The sequence below is a fragment of the Procambarus clarkii genome, chromosome 33 (genome assembly GCF_040958095.1).
Source record: "Procambarus clarkii isolate CNS0578487 chromosome 33, FALCON_Pclarkii_2.0, whole genome shotgun sequence".
In the NCBI taxonomy this organism is placed as follows: domain Eukaryota; kingdom Metazoa; phylum Arthropoda; class Malacostraca; order Decapoda; family Cambaridae; genus Procambarus; species Procambarus clarkii.
In genome coordinates this window covers 5619040-5636514 of record NC_091182.1, presented here as the reverse complement: position 1 = coordinate 5636514, position 17475 = coordinate 5619040, and the positions used below count along the sequence as shown (strand labels likewise).

At 43.3% G+C, this 17475-nt stretch overlaps 1 long non-coding RNA gene across 1 annotated transcript in view; it reads right to left on the bottom strand.

The window, feature by feature from the left end:
- LOC138370852 (uncharacterized) overlaps window positions 1–7484 on the bottom strand; it is an 88972-nt gene extending 81488 nt beyond the window's left edge. Inside the window, exon 1 of the long non-coding RNA XR_011230226.1 lies at window positions 7391–7484. This is a non-coding gene — a long non-coding RNA (uncharacterized lncRNA). The remainder of the gene's footprint in view (window positions 1–7390) is intronic.
- Between the last annotated feature and the right edge of the window lie 9991 nt (window positions 7485–17475).

The window sequence follows — 17475 nt, the reverse complement described above, 5'->3', positions numbered from 1 at the left end:
GTGGGTGTGGGGGCACATTCGTGAGTGAATTCTTCTTTCGTCAAGATGATTACCCCTGCTTCGGCTTCTTCTGGTTTACCTTCTCAGGCTCGTGGGGTGGGCGACCAAGCCCCCGAGTCGGTCCGTATTGGAAGACCGGGCTCTGTAGCCTCCGCTGCATTGGGCCCAGACCTTGCTCCTCCTTTGGCCTCTCTGACTCGTTCCTCTGGCTCCCCTCCCTCCTCTGTGGTTGGGTCGAGCCCCAAGCCCCCAGTGGTGACTACCTCGTCCCCTGGCGCGGCTCCTTCTCTGGTTGTAACTACTGCACCTTTTAACCCCTCTCTCTCTGGGGGTTCTCACCGCCGTCCTCGTCACGGCCGCCCTCGCTCGATTCCTTCCAGTTCTGCTACCTATCAAGCCTTGTTTGGTCCCCATTCGTGGGCCAAATATTTTGATCTCCTCCCTCTTGATTCTGCGCCTCCTGACGATTTCTCCCTCCATCGACATCTCATTGATTCCGTGGATGCCTCCATTACTTTCAACCCCACTCGTCTCGGTACACGTGTCGTTGCTGCTCCTTCTCAGGATGCTGCTTCCCGCTTGGCTGCCTTATCCTGCCTTGGCGAGACCCCCGTTCGGGTCTCGAAGAACGCTTAGTTGAATGCCAGTGTTGGCACTATTTTGCTCCCGCCCCATGTTGCGACCGGTGTTCGGGACCTGCGCGACTGCCACGACGATATTCGCCATATCCTCGCTGCCCAGGGCCATTCTATTCTCCAGGTGGACACGTTTACTCGTCCCCCTCGTGGTAGTCGCCGTCAACCCCTCCGGGTTGTGAAGATTACCTTTGATGGTAGGACCCTTCCACCCTCTTTCATTCTTGCTGGTGCCAGGTGCTCTGTCCAGGAGTACATTCCTTCTCCTCGGCTCTGCAACAAGTGCTGGAGGTTTGGGCATGGTGCCCTCCGCTGCTCCGGGACTGTCTCTCTCTGTCCTTTGTGTGGTGGCGAAGGTCACTCTAAGTCGGAGTGCGCTTCTCCCCAGGCTCGTTGCCTCAACTGCGGTGAGGCCCATCCTACCTTCTCCCGTGCGTGTGTCCATTACAAGCTTGAGGCAGCTGTCCTCAACTTGAAGCACCGGGAGAGTTTATCTTTTCCTGAGGCGAGGCGCCAGGTTCGCCGGCTCCCGCCTTATGCTAATATCTCTTATGCTCGCGTGTTGCGCTCTTCCTCTCCTCGTCCTTCCCGCCTTCCACAGACTCACAACCGTTTCCGGGCCTTGGACCCTGATGCGCCCACTGCCCCCTCCTCTGTCCCTTTGGGTTCTCTCCTGAAGGATCCTCCTCCTGGTCCTCTGTCTGGGGTGCCCCTTCCTTCTACCCGGTCTGTCGTGTCTTCTGTGTCTTCTTCCTCGTCCCCCTCCGATCCTCCTTCCCATCCTCTTCCTCCATCTATCGGCTCTCCCCACCGCCTGTCGGTGCGGGCGGATGTCCATCGCTCTCCTAACGGCCGTCGTGTGTGCTCTCGTTCGGCTTCTCCTGTTGAGACACTGGAATCCGTTGCCCGGTACGTAGTTGCTGGGACACCGGTCTCTTGAAGTCAGAAGCGTAAGCCTGGCTTCTCTCCTTCCTCTTCCCCGGCGGGTAAGAAGGCTTCGCTTTCTTCCTCAGCTCCTCCTTCTGGCTCTGTTGCTCCTTCCCCTCCCGTTTCAGTGCTTGCGCCCCCTGTTCCTGCTATGGAGGTTTCTTTGGCCCCTGCTTCCCTTTCGGTTGCTGCTCTTGCTGGGGTGCGCTCCCCTCTTTCTACTCCCCCTCTTCCTGCTGCTGTCCTTGACTGCTCCTCTCCGTTGTCTCCTCCTCTTCCTCCTCCTCCTCCTCCTCCTCCTCCGGACCCTGCCCGCCCACCTCTGATCTGTTCTCCCGTTTCCTTCCCTCCGTCTTTGCTCAGTTTACCCATGCCCCCTAACCCTGACTTTGCTGACCCTGATCCCGACCCTGATATTCTTTAACGCGCTCTGTTGCTCTTTCGCCTTTGTTTCTTCCTTGTTCTCTGTTTTTGTCCTTTCTCTTCTCGTCGTTGTCCATTCTTCAATGGAACGTTCGAGGTTATTACGCCAATTTCCTCGAACTCCAACTTCTGATTTCGCGGTTTTCGCCCCTTTGTGTCTGTCTCCAGGAGCCAATGCTTGGTGCTCGTCCTGGTCGTTTTCGTGGCTATTCCTTTCTCTCCCCCCCCCCAGCCATTGCTGGGGCTTCTAATTCTTCTGCTCTCTTGATTCGGGCTGATGTTCCCTTTGTTCCTTTACTTTTCCCTTCGCCTCTCCATTGTTCTGCTGCTCGTATCTTTGTGGGGAAATGGTACACAGTTTGTTCCATTTATCTCCCCCCGAGTGTCCCGCTCTCTCTTCCTGATTTGAAACACCTCCTAGACTCCTTGCCGGAGCCTGTGCTCCTGCTGGGTAACTTCAATTGTCGTCATTCTCTTTGGGGTGACGTTCTGACGAATACCCGGGGTCGCCTCCTTGAACCGTTTCTCCTCTCTTCTTCCCTGTCTCTTCTGAATTCTGGTGAGCCCACTCATTTGGACTCTCGAACTCGCACCCTTTCTTGTCTTGATCTTTCTCTCTGCTCTTCTTCTCTTTACTTAAATTTCACGTGGCAGGTTCTTGATGACCTCCATGGAAGTGATCATTTCCCCATCCTTGTTTCCTTTTTCTCTTTTCGCCCTTCCCTCTCTTTCCCTAGGTGGCAGTTTGCTAAGGCGGACTGGACCCTATTTTCCCTCAGTGCTACTCTCTCTGACCTCTCCCTTCTGCCCCTCTCTCGCGCTCTCCTCCTTTTTCATGACACTGTCTTCAACGCTGCCCTCCGCTCTATTCCTCGCTCTTCCTCTCGGGGTCCACGGAAGTGCGTTCCCTGGTGGAATGCGGACTGTGCTCGGGCTGTCCGCTGTAAGCGTGCAGCCTGGAAGAGGCACCGCCGTAGGCAGACGACCGATTCTTTTCTTTTCTTTCGGAAAGCGAGTGCGGTGGCCCGTAGGGCCATCCGTACGGCTAAGCGTGAATGTTGGGCATCTTATGTCTCAACAATTACGTCCGAAACCCCTCTGGCCCAGATCTGGAAGCGTATCCGCAAGATAGCGGGTAAATTCGTTCCCGATGTTTCTCCGGTCTTTCACCTCCATGATACTCTTGTGGCGGACCCGTTGCAGGTCGCTTCCGACCTGGGTTCCCACTTTTCTTCTGTTAGCTCTGGTCTTCATCTTCCCCAATCTTTCCTTCTTCGTAAACCTGTCCTTGAGTCTCGTCCTTTAGATTTCTGCACTCATCTTCAGCTTCCCTATAATGATCCCTTCTCTCTCTCTGAACTTCGTTCTGCCCTGGCCCTCTGCGGTTCTACGGCGGCGGGCTCCGATGGTATTCATTATGAGATGCTTCGCCATCTCCCTCCGAGCACGTCTCAGTATTTACTGAGTCTGTATAATCGGATCTGGGAGTCGTCGTCAGTCCCTGAGGACTGGCTCGATGCCGTTGTCCTCCCTGTTCGCAAACCGGGGTCTCTGGGTACTTCCCCTAAGGACTTTCGCCCTATTGCTCTCACAAGTTGTGTCTGCAAACTCTTTGAACGAATGGTTAACGTTCGTCTGATGTGGTTCCTGGAACACCATCACCTCCTCTCCCCTTCTCAATTTGGTTTCCACAAGTGCCGCAGCACGACAGATGTCCTGGTGAACTTGGAGGTCTATATTCGTACTTCTTTTGCTGCGAAGACCTCCGTTGTTGCCGTCCTTTTTGACCTAGAAAAGGCTTATGACACCACTTGGCGTTATCATATCCTATCTCAACTCCATTCTTTTGGCCTTCGTGGTCATCTCCCTCTCTTTCTCCGCAGCTTCCTCTCTCGTCGTTCCTTTCGGGTGCGCCTTGGTACCGCTCTCTCTCCCTCTTTTCAGCAATACGAAGGTGTGCCCCAGGGTAGTGTTCTGAGCACTACTCTTTTTCTGGTTGCCCTCAATGGTCTTCTTTCCTCTCTTCCTTCTGGTGTCTTCTCCGCTCTCTATGTCGATGATCTTACCCTTTGTTGTCAGAGTGATGATTCGCCTCTCCTTCAACGCCGGCTTCAACTTGCCATTGATGCCGTGTCGTCTTGGGCCACAGGTCATGGCTTCAAGTTCTCTACTTCTAAGACTTGTGCCATGACTTTTACGCGGAAACGGGTTGTTCTTCGTCCCTCTTTGTCACTTTATGGTCATCCCCTTGAATACAAAGATTCCGCGAAGCTTTTGGGGTTATTTCTTGACACTCGTTTGTCTTGGTCTCCCCATATCTCTTACTTCCGTGTTGAGTGCTCTAAGGCCCTTACCCTCCTTCGGGTCTTGTCCCATACTTCTTGGGGGGCAGATAGGCGCACTCTCCTTGCTTTACATTCCTCTCTCGTCCTGTCTAAGCTCGATTATGGTTGCCCCGCTTACTCGTCTGCTTCTCCTTCTACTCTTCGCCGTCTTGATGCTTTGCACCATACTGGGTTGCGCCTCAGTTCTGGTGCCTTTCGTTCGACTCCCATCCTTAGCTTATATGTTGACACTGGCTTCCTGTCTCTCCAGGACCGCCGTGATCGCTACTGTCTTCGCTATCTTGCGCGGTCCTTGCAACATCCTTCCTCTCGCCTCTGTCGTGCTTTAACTTTTACCCCTCCTGCGGTTCCTGTTCCTCTTCACCACCTCCCTCTTTCTGTCCGGTTATCTCGCCTACAGGATTCTCTCTCCGTTCGTATTTCTGATGTTTCTCCTCGTGTTGTTCCTTCTTTGCCCCCGTGGAGGGTCCCTCTTCCGCGGTTTTGTACTTCCTTGACCCGTATCACTAAAGCTTTTACTCCTCCTACGGTTCTAAAACGCCTTTTCCTCGAGCACTTTTCTTCTCACTCCCGCTCCGTTTCTGTCTTCACCGATGGGTCTAAGTCAGCGGACGGTGTTGGCTACTATGTTGTTTTTCCTGATCGCACTTATATGTGTCGCTTGCCTCCGGAGACTAGCATCTTTACAGCGGAACTTTATGCTATTCTCTATGCTCTTCGTCTCCTCCTTTCTCGTTGTCAGTCTTCCTTTGTGGTTGTTGTTGACTCTCGTAGTGCCCTCATGGCTCTCGGGTCCTTTAATCCGGTTCATCCAGTAGTTGTCGAGATCCAGCATTGGCTGTTTCTCGTTCACAGTAAATTTAAGTCGGTTGAGTTTTGTTGGGTTCCCAGCCATATTGGTGTGTCTTTAAATGAGCGTGCGGATGCTGCCGCTAAGGAAGCTGTCCGCTCTTGTCCCATCTCTCGTAAAGGCATTCCGTATTCCGACTTTTACCCGGTTATCCATTCCTCAGTCCTTACCCGTTGGCAGGCTTCTTGGTTGTCTGTTACTGGTAACAAGCTCCGTACTCTTAAATGTTGTGTTTCCTCGTGGCCGTCCTCCTTCCACCGTAACCGGCGGTGGGAAACAGCTCTGGCGAGGTTGCGTATTGGCCATACTCGCTTAACCCATGGTCACTTGATGGAGCGCCGCCCTGCTCCTTATTGTCCTAGTTGCATTGTCCTTCTTACGGTCGTGCATGTCCTTCTTGAATGTCCTGACTTCCAGGACGAGCGTGTGTCTTGCTTTCCGACCGCCCCTCGCGGTCACCTGTCCCTCGATAGAATTCTTGGTGACTCGGATACTTTTGATATCGTTTGCCTTATGCGTTTTTGTTCTCGTATTGGCATGCTTGGTGATATTTAGCGCCCTCTGATTATTTTGCGTATTTGTTGGTGCTACATAGCCTTCCCGGTTTGGTGCCTTCTTTTGATAATTACTTACTTATTTAACACCTAATCTAACCTACCCCCTAACTTTACATTGAAATTGAAATTATAATATTAACTCATGACAACCAATTGTTTACACAATGTTAAACCGGATGAATACATTTGACCGGGAGCTAACGAGAGGGGAAGGGGGGGGGGACGGTCACCACTAATGAGCCTGGCCTGAGGACGGGGATGCTGGAAACGAGCATTTGACCTTTGTCGAAAAAGAGAGGTTGGTTTACTACAGTTCAACCCATCCATGAATTGGCTAAGTTCATCCAAACCTGAAATTTACCATTTGGAGGAGCTGCCCTTCCTAGGTACCTGCGTATGTATATATATAGATGGAGAAAGAGGCCCATAAAGGTTTATTACAAAGTCTGAAACCTTCACATTTATAAACATCCTGCCACCCGGTTTCTCAAGAGATCTACCTTTCTCCCTGGGAACCCGAGTCAAAGGTATAACTAGTGATCAGAGTAATCTGTAGAAAGGCTTGGAGGAGCTCTGGGGCAGTCAAGTGACTGCCCAGAATCTCTAATAGGAAAAGCTGCCAAGAAACTGGCCCCTCTCCAGTGACATTTTGTACGGGAACACACATCCAGTCTATAGAGGAAGGTTCTACCCAATTTACTCATTCCGACAACTTCAGGAAGCATCCGAAAGGAAGTTAACACGCTCTAGTCTTGGATGAAGGAAACCTTCGGTAAACATCTGGCCTGGAACTCGCTTCCTTCGGAGCCTTTTTTGTTAGCTTGGACAAAGGGAACATCCCCCAGTGACATTAGTATGCTTCATTCCCAGCAAAACCATAGACCCCTTGAGTAGTCTAGTGTCCCTGCTTTAAAACCTTTTATCCTGTGGCCATAGGAGCTCTGCCAATTATATAGTCTCTTCTCGCAATAATGAGGGACACTTAGCACTAACAACAAACCAGGTAAACTACGTTACACAGTTCTGGAGACCCAGAAACGTTTACCTATAACACTTCACAGGGCCTGCCACCTGACCACAATATCTGTTGATCTGTAGAATTGCTGCAGCGTTCCAGAGCTACCAATACCTTGTACAAGATGCGGATGATGGCCACGTAGCTGCCAAGTGGTCAGCCTCCCGAAACTGTCCCCGACGGTATATTCAGCTTGTTAGGTTTTGCCCCGATACTTTACCCTCATTCTACAACTTTCCTCTCACAGGACAGTCTTCTAACCCCAGCTGAAGCATCACCCTCTTGGGTAATTTTTGTCTATAATTGATTCGACTGGTGGGATAGAAGAGACTGACAGAAGGATGGATGGAGAGGGGAGGCAAGAGAATTGAAATGTACCCAAAAATGTTTGATTAACATTAACCATGTTACACTACCTACCACTAAATGGTCAAATTACTGGCCAAAAAAATGGTTTACCACTTAAGTGGTTGATGCACAAATTACATTAAACTATACCTATTACAAGATCACTGCTTCATGGTATAGCGAGTTAAATGATTAAAATTATTAAACACTTCACTTATTGTTCTTGTGGGACCATTATGACCACTGCAATTCAAGAGAAGTTTTTCAAAGTAACTTTAATCCCTCCATACCTGCAGTGCCGTTGTGCGAGACCAATTTCTTGGGTCTGGTTGACCATTACTGCAGTGCCGTTGTACTGATGCACTCTCTTACATATATCTGAAATTACAAATAATATTAAATACCTCAAAATAATAAAATGAACACATCTTCATGTAAAGTTTGAGAAATATCCCGCTAAACAATCGATCAGGTCAGACCTAAAAATCAAGATTTCCCTCCCCCTGCAATCGATCAGGTTGATCTAAAAAGCCGACTTACCACAATAGCGAAACCCAACCTCAGACTTGACTCATCCACAGACCGTTCTCAACAACAGCCAAGTGGTCTTTAACCCGGGCAGCCAATCATGACCGTTCTTAAAAACGGCCAAGTGGTCGTTAACCCGGGCAGCCAATCATGACCGTTCTCAACAACGGCCAAGTGGTCGTTAACCCGGGCAGCCAAACATGACCGTTCTCAACAACGGCCAAGTGGTCGTTAACCCTGCAGCCAAACATGACCGTTCTCAACGGCCAAGTGATCGTTAACGCTGGCAGCCAAACATGACCGTTCTCAACAACGGCAAAGTGATCGTTAACCCGGCAGCCAAACATGAACGTGAAGAACGCTTCACACATAACTTGTCCTCAGTCTATGCTCCTCCGTGCCCTGACCCACAACAGTTCATACATTTTAACACTAGATTCATTTAAAATAGTTTTTCATACGTGAACTAGTATTATACATAGTTATTTATTACGCGAGGGAGACTGGTTGGAATACACTCGGGAGCTATAATGTCCAACAACTATCAGACCTATACACTATATAAATATACATTAATATTTACTTGTATTGGACAAAATATAGTGCTTAGTTACACAGGAGGTTAATGTTAATTTTGGCGTCTCTGGTGTTGGCTGCAGCGTGGACGACACTGAGTCAGGATGGCTAGTTGCATTCACATAGGATGGACGGGGGGGGGGGGAGGGGGGTGAAGAGTGACACTTGCTAAATTAAAAGTCTTTGGTCCGAATTTCAAAGCCTGAAGTCTGATAATTCACAAGAAACACCTTGTAACTGCCAGAATTAAATTATAATTGTAAACTTTTTCCACCTGCTTTTGGTCGAAGGTTCAGTTTCACTATAAAGTTAACACGCCGCTGTTATGGAACAGTTAATCACGTAGCAGTCGTTTTAGAATTTAATTTTGTTTTAATAAGCTTCATGAAAAGTCTTGAGCAAGGTAAAAGTTTCTACTAATAGACAAAGGCATATTACACTATCATATTTACTAACAAATAAACCAGAGTTAATTGAATTATTTTGAATAAAGTTTTATAGCCATGCTTATTTAGAAAATCATCAAATATTGTTCTACCAACAGAAAACAATGTGATAAAATAACTAAACATCTAGAGTAACTTGCCTGTAAGCCTGGTGCAGGTAACTTCATCTACAGGATTGTTCAGGGGACTAATTAGTAACACTAGTGAGGCGGGCGGTGAGCAGCACCTCTCCCCACTCAACACTGCCCGCCACGCCTCTTGACTACCTTGGCCTGTGGTGGGCGGTGAGCAGCACCTCTCCCCACGACGTCCCGCGCCACACTGCCCGCAGCGCCTTTTGACTACCTTGGCCTGATGGGTCAGTAGTAGGGATGACATGCCACAGAGGATTTTTTTTTCTGGGGGAAAAAATCCTCTGTAGCATGTCGGGGTTTTCAGGATCCAATATCCCCTGTGGCGTGTCGGGGTTTTCAGGTTCCAATATCCCCTGTAGCGTGTCAGGTTTTTCAGGTAAATTTGGGGAATCACAGATTTGGAAGTAAGGAATTCTTATGAGGAAAATAATTTCTGAGATTTTAGAAGTTTGTTCAAAGTTGTTATTATAAAAATAATGTCATACGAGTTTGTTAAAAAGTTCTTATGGGAGAATTTTTTTCAGAGTTCCTACCGATAATAAAACAGATATTTAGGCTGTATATGTTTAAGTTGGATTCTTACTTAGAAACTAGTATATCTAATTCATTTCCCTGCCATCCCCCCTCCCTCACCTTTCCCTCCCCCTGCATCTCCCACTCATATACCTCACACCCCCCTCCCTCCCCCCTTACCTCGCAATCTATCGTCGCACCTGTATTTACCTTACACCGGCCAGCCAGGACGTCGCATACAGGTTACCTCTTATCTTATCTTATCTTCTCCATAATATCTGGACCGTCCCTCTCTCTCTCTCCTTCATATTGTTCATTCATAGTTCCTTTCATTAAACTATTCAGTTTTACATATATAAAACAAAGTCAGGGACTAGCTCACGTTCCCACCTTAGTTTTACTAATACATCTTCTTTAATATCCAATCATTTTCTTCGAGATTTAAAACACAGCTATTTCAAACGTATTAAAATACAATAATTTGGTATCGAGCTCCAGCTCCTATCCCCGCCTTAGTCCCCAGCTTAGTTCATTTGTACAAGATCGTTAGTAACAGACCAATTTTCCCCGAAATTTAAAGCAGACATACTTCAAAGTTAGTAAATAAGATCAAGTCAGTTACTGAGCTCCAGCTCTCGTCCCCACCTTAGTTCTCTTTCGTATCTTTGTAAATAACCCATCAATTTCCCTGAAATTTTTACCCTCTGTATTTCAGACATAGTAAATATGATGTAAACAATTATAAAACTCTAGCTCTTGTCCTCTGTCCAAGTTCACTCCTGTAAATTCATTACTATCAGTCCAAATTCCCCAGAGATTTTCAGTTATCAAGTTTCAACTCTTGTCCCCCAGCTTAGTTCATTTTGTACAAGTTCTTTATTTTCCAACTAAATCTTCTGAGATTTAAGATCACCTTATTTCTAACGTAGTAAAATTAATCTGGACATTAGCCAAGCTCCATTTCCTCGGCCTTAGATCATCGAACATAAATATATCCGATCAAGTCCCTCTCCAGCCTATCTGTTTATCAGAGTAATTACTTTACCCTTCTCATCCCCAACGTATCGAAACCTTCAATAATCATACTGTATTTGCATATTTTCTCTATATTCAGCTGTGTTCTTCACATTTTGTCCATGTTTTCTGTGTTCATTCCATGTTCTACAAATGTTCACAGCATGCTCAGTTCAATTCTTTTCACCTGTTTTTTCTCATTTTTTCTGTTTTCTACCATTTTCCCCATATGTTCACTATGTTCTTTGTCATGTTTTCATGTACATCATATGTTCTCTGTATAACTTTTATACTCAATATTCATGTTCTCAATGTTCTTAGCTTGTTCTTCACATGTTCAGTGTTCATTCTTTGTATTCCCTATGTTCCTTATCATGTCTTCATATTCTCTATAAGTTCATATTCCCTGCATGTTCACTCCATTCATCAACTTTTTCTTACATGTTTTCTGTGTTCACCATATGTTCGCTGTGTTCATTCCCCTACATAACCTCAATTTTTTATGTTCTTTGTTTCTTTAAACCAATTTGTTTTCTTCCATTCACTAACTAGTTCTTTGTCAAATAATATTATACTGCATTACAGTTCCCTCAACAATTTTAGTCACCCAGTTTTATTTTCAAAACTATGTCAAAGTAATTCTCGTTGTCAACTGAATAGTTCTACCAACCCCGTTCTTAAACAAATCTACACTCTAATCAGTTCCAAATATACAAAGACAAACCTTTCTTGTAACTTCTTAACTAAAAATCTTTCGCCAATCAACTAAAACATAGTCACTTTCCTCATTTCTCAACTAAACTTATTATCCAATCAACCAAAAAATAGTCAGGAATAATCTCGTTCAACTCCGTTCTTAACTAAAACAACCTTTCTCTTAGCTAAAAATTGTCAAAGGAATCTTTCCAGCACTGTTCATAACTAAACTTATTCCCTAGTCATCAGAAAATAACCGTGTTCTTCATGTTTCATTGTCATTTCATAACTAAAATTATCCATCAATCAACAGAAAAAGTCATATTCATCATTGTTCCTAACTAAAATTATGTTTTCGTTAAGTAAGAAAATATAGTCAAAGATATCTATCATCGTCGTTCTTAACTGACATTTATACTTTGTGGAGCACTAAAATAGTCACTGTCGTCATATTTTTTTCTTGTCTTTCCTCAACTAAAATAGTCAATGTAACTTTTTCAACACTTTCGTAACTAAAATTATATGTCGCTAAGTAAGAAAAATAGTCAAATGTAACTTTTTCAGCACTTTCGTAAAAATTATATGTCGTTAAGTAAGAAAAATAGTCAAAGGTGCTCTCCGTAACACCAAAGTTACTCTTCGAGATAACAAAAGACACTCTCAAACACTCAAAAATTTACTCGCATCCTCAAAGTTATTCTCAGAGTCATCAAAAAGTTAATCTCAGTCATCAAAATGCTATTCTCTAAGTAACCTTTCGTTCATCAGAGAATCATTATAAGACATCTTCGTTCATTAAAGTTAATCTCAGAGGCATAAAAGTCATTCTCAGAGCTATCAAAATTATTCTCGATGCCATCAAAAAGTATTTTCTCGTTCATCAAAGTTAATCTCAGAGTTAACAAAGGTAATCTCTAACTCACTTTCGTACATCAAAGTTGTTTCAAAGACATCAAAGTTATTCTCAGAGTTATCCAAAGATATTCTCATGTCCACAAAAGTTATTCTGAGCTATCAAAGTTAATCTCAGACATCTTCGTTCATAAAAGTTATTCTCAGTCATGAAATGTTATTCTCTAAGTAACTTTCCGTTCATCAAAGATATTCTCTCTAAGCCATCAATGTTCTTCTCTAAGACATAAAAGTTATTCTCTATGTCATCAAAAAGTTATTCTCTGATCTAATAAAATACTACTCATGTTCTCAAAAGACATTCTCAAAGTCATCGAAGTTATTCAAAGAGCTAACAAAGTTATTCTCAGAGTCACCTTCGTTCTTCAGAGAAACTTTCCAAAACATCTTTGTTCATCAAAGTTATTCTCGGAGTCATCAAAGTTATTCTCTAACTCACTTTTGTTCATTAAAGTTAATTTCTATGTTATAAAAGTTTGTCTCAGAGGTATCTAAAGTTAATCTTAGAGTTATCAAATGTAATCTCTAACTCACTTTGTTCATCAAAGTTGATCTCGGAGTTAACAAAGGTAATCTCTAACTCACTCTCGTTCATCAAAGTTGTTTCAAAGACATCAAAGTTAATCTCAGAGTTATCCAAAGATAATCTCATGTCCACAAAAGTTATTCTAAGAGCTATCAAACTTGTTCTCAAAGTCATCAAAGTTAATCACAGAGTCATCAAAGTTATTTTGTAACTCACTTTTGTTCATTAAAGTTTATTTCTATGTTATAAAGTTATTCTCAGAGACATCTAAAGTTAATCTTGCTCATCAAAGTTGTTCTCTAAGACATAAAAGTTATTCTCAGAGACCTCTAAAGTTATTATGTAAGACATAAAAGTTATTCTCAGAGTCATCAAATGTTGTTCTCTAAGACATCAAAGATGTTCTCTAAATCATAAAAGTTAATCTTATCCTCTCCACCCAATGTTACTTAGTTAACGTAACGTTCCTAAACCTAACTTTACCTATCCTAACTTAACTTACCTTACCTTTACCTATCTTACCTAACTTAACCTGCATAACCTAACTTTACCTCTCCTAACATAACTTACCTTACCTTACCTATCTTACCTAACTTTACCTATCTTACCTAACTTAACCTGCATAACCTAACTCTACCTATCCTAACATAACTTACCTTACCTTACCTATCTTACCTAACTTTACCTATCCTAACATAACTTACCATACCTTACCTATCATACCTAACTTACCTAACCTTACCTAACTTATCTTGCTTAACCTAACTTACCTACATTTACCTAACTTATCCTGCTTAACCTAACTTACATAACTTAACCTAACCTAACCTGCATAACCTAACTTTACCTGTCCTAACTTAACTTACATTACCTTACCTAACTTACCTAACTTACCTGCTAAACCTAACTTTACCTATCCTAACATGGCTTACCTTACATTACCTATCTTACTTAACTTAACCTGCTTAACCTAACTTTACCTATCTTACCTAACTTACATAACCTAACCTAACTTATCCTGCTTAACCTAACTTACCTAACGTACCTAACTTAACCTGTATAACCTAACATGCTTAACCTAACTTACATAACTTAACCTAACTTACCTACATTTACCTAACTTAACCTGCTTAACCTAACTTACCTAACTTAACCTGTATAACCTAACCTGCTTAACCTAACTTACATAACTTAACCTAACTTACCTAACTTAACCTAACTTACCTACATTTACCTAACTTAACCTGCTTAACCTAACTTTACCTATCCTAACTTACATAACTTAACCTAACTTACCTAACTTAACCTAACTTACCTATATTTACCTAACTTAACCTGCTTAACCTAACTTTACCTTATCCTAACTTAACTTACCTAACTTACCTACATTTACCTAACTTAACCTGCTTAACCTAACTTTACCTAACTTAACCTGCTTAACCTAACTTTACCTATCCTAACTTAACTTACCTAACTTATCCTGCTTAACCTAACTTACCTACATTACCTAACTTAACCTAACTTACATAATTTAACCTAACTTTACATATCTTACCTAACTTAACATTCATAACCTAACTTTACCTATCCTAACATAACTTACCTTACATTACCTATCTTACCTAACTTTACCTAACTTACATAACTTAACCTGCTTAACCTAACTTATTTAACTTATCTTACCTATCCTAACGTAACCTAACTTGCTTTACCTAACTTAATCTTACATTCACAAACTGATGTATCCTAACTTATCTAGTCCAACCAGACATGATCTAACTTACATAATTATTCCTGCTTTTCTTTGTGTTTCGTCAATCATTGTCTCATATTCATTTACTCATTTCAAGGGCTAATTTCTCAAATTGTCATTTTTGCATTTCAAGTGTTATTTGTTTAAGATTGAGTGTTTAACCATTTCAAAGGATTTTTGTTATATATGGGAATTTACTCGTTTCAAGGGCAAATTTCTCAAATGGTGATTTTTGCAGATCAAGGGTTATTTGTTAAAGTTCATCAAGTTGCCCATAAGTTGTATTTATTATGTTTGTTATCATTTATTCTTATTCCCCCACCCTTTAACCTAACCTTTCAGATGTAGTTTAATTGTGTTTTTTGACGTATTTGTTGAATATATTATCCTTTTCCTAACCTTTCAGATGTAGTTTTGTTTCTCCTTTTTGTATATTTTTACCCAAACCCACCATCCCACTTAACATTCTTTCCTTCTTTTACTTTGTTTTCACATATAAGTTTATTCTTTATCATAGTAATAATAAAATTACAATAGTAAAGAATCAGATCTACTAAGACTTGAAATTGAGAAACAAGAGCTCAAGGGAGTGAGAGCATGGAAGAGGAGCAAGGAGTAAGAGAGAGGGGGCGGAAGAAAATGGGACCAAAGAAGAGAGAATGAGAGAGAGAGTGTGGGCATGGGGGAACTAAGACTTGAATTTGAGAAAAAAAGAAAAACTAAGTGAATGAGAGTGAGGGTGAGAGAATGGGAGCATTAAGACTTGAATTTGAGAAACAAGAGAGCATTTGAGCAAATGAGTGAGAGAGGGGGAGGAAGAGAGAGAATAAGGGAGAGATAGAAAAGGAGGATTAGAAGGAGTAGGAGAAACAAAGTAAAAGAAGGAAAGAATGTTAAGTGGGATGGTGGGTTTGGGTAAAAATATACAAAAAGGAGAAACAAAACTACATCTTAGTCTTAGCCTAATTATTCTTTCAAGTATTTTGCTTGGGATGCTTGTCAGTGATACGGGTCTGTAGTTAAGTGCCTCCTCCGTATCACCTTTCTTGAAAATCGGTACGACATTTGCCGCCTTCCAGCAACTGGGCAATTCTCCCGACATAAGTGACTCAATAAAGATCATTGCCAGAGGCACGCTGAGAGCCTGCGCTGCCTCTTTAAGTATCCATGGTGATACTTTGTCTGGTCCAACAGCATTATTTGCATCCAATGTTGTCAACTGTTTCATTACCTCCTTTGCTGTCACCTCTATATCTGATAGTCTTTCATCTAGGGTAATCGCTTCTAACAATGGGAGCTGCTCAGGCTCGGTTGTGAACACTCCATGGAAATTTGCATTCAGTACCTCGCAGATTTCCTTGTCGCTTTCGGTATATGCCCCTTCTGTTATCCTCAGTCTTGTCACTTGGTCATTTACCGACATCTTCCTTCTTATATGGCTATGTAATAATTTAGGTTGCTTTTTCGCTTTGACTGCAATATCATTCTCATAATTTCTTTCCGACACTCGTCTTATGTTAATGTAATCATTCCTAGCTCTGTTACATCTAATCCTGTTGTCCTCTGTCCTTTGTCTTCTGTACTTCCTCCACTCCCTCCTGCTTCTCACCTTTGCTTCCTGACACTGTCTATTAAACCATAGGTTATTATATTCCCTCCTGCTTTTTTCCTTTATTGTTGGAATAAATCTCTCTCCAGCCTCCTTGCATTTCAATATGATTTGGTTCATCATACCTTGCACTGTTTTTCCTCTAAGTTCTTCCTCCCACTGCACTTCTCCCAGGTAGTCCCTTATCCTTCTGTAGTCCCCTTTTCTGTAATCAAGTCTCCTTTCCCGGACCTCTTGTCCTTTGGTCACAATTTTAAGCTCCATCATGGAGTCAAAGACTAGGACACAATGGTCACTAGCTCCTAGTGGTATTTCATGTTCCAACTGCTCGATGTCTTCTATATTCTGGGTGAAAATGAGATCTAATAGGCTGGGCGTATCCCCTCCTCTTTCCCTTTTATCTTACTTCACATGCTGTGTTAGGAAATTTCTTTCAATAACGTCTACCACCTTCGCTCCCAAGGTCTCCTCCCCGCCATGGGGATTCCTTGTTTCCCAATCTATCTCTCCGTGATTTAGGTCCCCCATGACCAGCAGCTTCGCTCTCATTCTATGCGCTATAGTTGCTGCCCTCTGCAGTTCATCTATACATGTCTTGTTGCTGTCCTCATACTCCTGCCTGGGCCTTCTACTGTTTGGTGGGGGATTGTAGAGTATCAAGATTACAATCTTCTTCCTATCCACTGTCAGAGTTCCATGTATGAAGCTCGTGCTTTCAGTGGTACCTGGATTTTCCAGCTCATCAAACTTCCATATCTGCTTTATTAGGAGTGCCACTCCTCCTCCTGTGTGTGTGTGTGTGTGTGTGTGTGTGTGTGTGTGTGTGTGTGTGTGTGTGTGTGTGTGTGTGTGTGTGTGTGTGTGTGTGTGTGTGTGTGTGTGTGTATGTGTGTGTGTTGGGTCGAGGCCAAGGGCCAGGTACAGTAACCGGTTATGGTGTTCAGCCTCGTACTCACCTAGTTGTACTCACCTAGTTGTGTTTGCGGGGGTTGAGCTCTGGCTCTTTCGTCCCGCCTGTCAACCGTCAATCAACAGGTGTACAGATTCCTGAGCCTATCGGGCTCTATCATATCTTCACTTGAAACTGTGTATGGAGTCAGCCTCCACCACATCACTTCCTAATGCATTCCATTTGTCAACCACTCTGACACTAAAAAAGTTCTTTCTAATATCTCTGTAGCTCATTTGGGCACTCAGTTTCCACCTGTGTCCCCTTGTGCGTGTTCCCCTTGTGTTAAAGAGACTGTCTTTATCTACCCTATCAATTCCCTTCAGAATCTTGAATGTGGTGATCATGTCCCCCCTAACTCTTCTGTCTTCCAGCGAAGTGAGATTTAATTCCCGTAGTCTTTCCTCGTAGCTCATACCTCTCAGCTCGGATACTAGTCTGGTGGCAAACCTTTGAACCTTTTCCAGTTTAGTCTTATCCTTGACTAGATATGGACTCCATGCTGGGGTGTATACTCCAGGATTGGCCTGACATATGTGGTATACAAAGTTCTGAATGATTCTTTACACAAGTTTCTGAATGCCGTTCGTATGTTGGCCAGCCTGGCATAAGCCGCTTATGTTATCCACTTGATATGTGCTGCAGGAGACAGGTCTGGCGTGATATCAACCCCCAAGTCTTTTTCCTTCTCTGACTCCTGAAGAATTTCCTCTCCCAGA